This window comes from Calidris pugnax, unplaced genomic scaffold (genome assembly GCF_001431845.1).
Source record: "Calidris pugnax isolate Ruff unplaced genomic scaffold, ASM143184v1 scaffold113, whole genome shotgun sequence".
Classification (NCBI taxonomy): Eukaryota; Metazoa; Chordata; class Aves; order Charadriiformes; family Scolopacidae; genus Calidris; species Calidris pugnax.
Genome location: NW_015090879.1, coordinates 1,836,961 through 1,838,115, shown reverse-complemented (window position 1 = coordinate 1,838,115; position 1,155 = coordinate 1,836,961).

The window sequence follows — 1,155 nt, the reverse complement described above, 5'->3', positions numbered from 1 at the left end:
AAGAGAATCCGGCGGGGTCAGGCGAGCCATAGAGCTCGGCGTGTGGAGCCGGGCCTGCAGAGCCCCCTAGCCGCCCCGGCTCCCGGCCCCACGGACGGACACACGGACAGACGGACAGCCGCCCCGGCTCCCGGCCCCACGGACGGACACACGGACAGCCGCCCCGGCTCCCGGCCCCACGGACGGACACACGGACACACGGACAGCCGCCCCGGCTCACGGACGGACACACGGACAGCCGCCCCGGCTCCCGGCCCCACAGACGGACACACGGCTAGCCGCCCCGGCTCCCGGCCCCACGGACGGACACACGGACACACGGACAGCCGCCCCGGCTCACGGACGGACACACGGACAGCCGCCCCGGCTCCCGGCCCCACAGACGGACACACGGACAGCCGCCCCGGCTCCCGGCCCCACGGACAGACAGACACCCCAGCTCCCAGACCCACGGATGGACAGAGGGACAGCCACCCCGGCTCCCGGCCCCACGGACGGACAGACGGACAGCTGCCCCGGCTCCCGGACCCACAGATGGACAGACGGACAGCCACCCCGGCTCTGGGATCCACAGACAGATGGACAGCCGCCCCGGCTCCTGGACCCACGGATAGACAGACAGACAGCTGCCCCAGCTCTGGGATCCATGGACAGAGAGACAGACAGCCTCCCTGGCTCCAGGATCCACAGACAGACAGATGGACAGCCACCCCTGTGCTAGGACCCATGGACAGACAGACAGCCACAGAGACGGACAGTTGCCCCGGTGCTGGGACTCACAGCCAGCCGGACAGCCAGCCACCCTGGCTCCCAGACCCACGGATGGAAAACTGAACAGAGAGGGGGACAGCCACCCCAGCTCCTGGACCCACAGACAGACAGAAAGACAGACAGCCACCCCAGCTCCTGGACCCACAGACAGACAGAAAGACAGACAGCTACCCCGGCTCCAGGACCCACAGACAGACAGAAAGACAGACAGCTACCCCGGCTCCAGGACCCACAGACAGACAGAAAGACAGACAGCTACCCCAGCTCCTGGACCCACGGACGGACAGCCCTCCCCCCGGCTCTAGGACCTACAGACCGACAGGAGCCCTGTCTCCCAAACCCACGGACAGATGGATGGACAGACAGCAACCCTGGCTCTGGGAC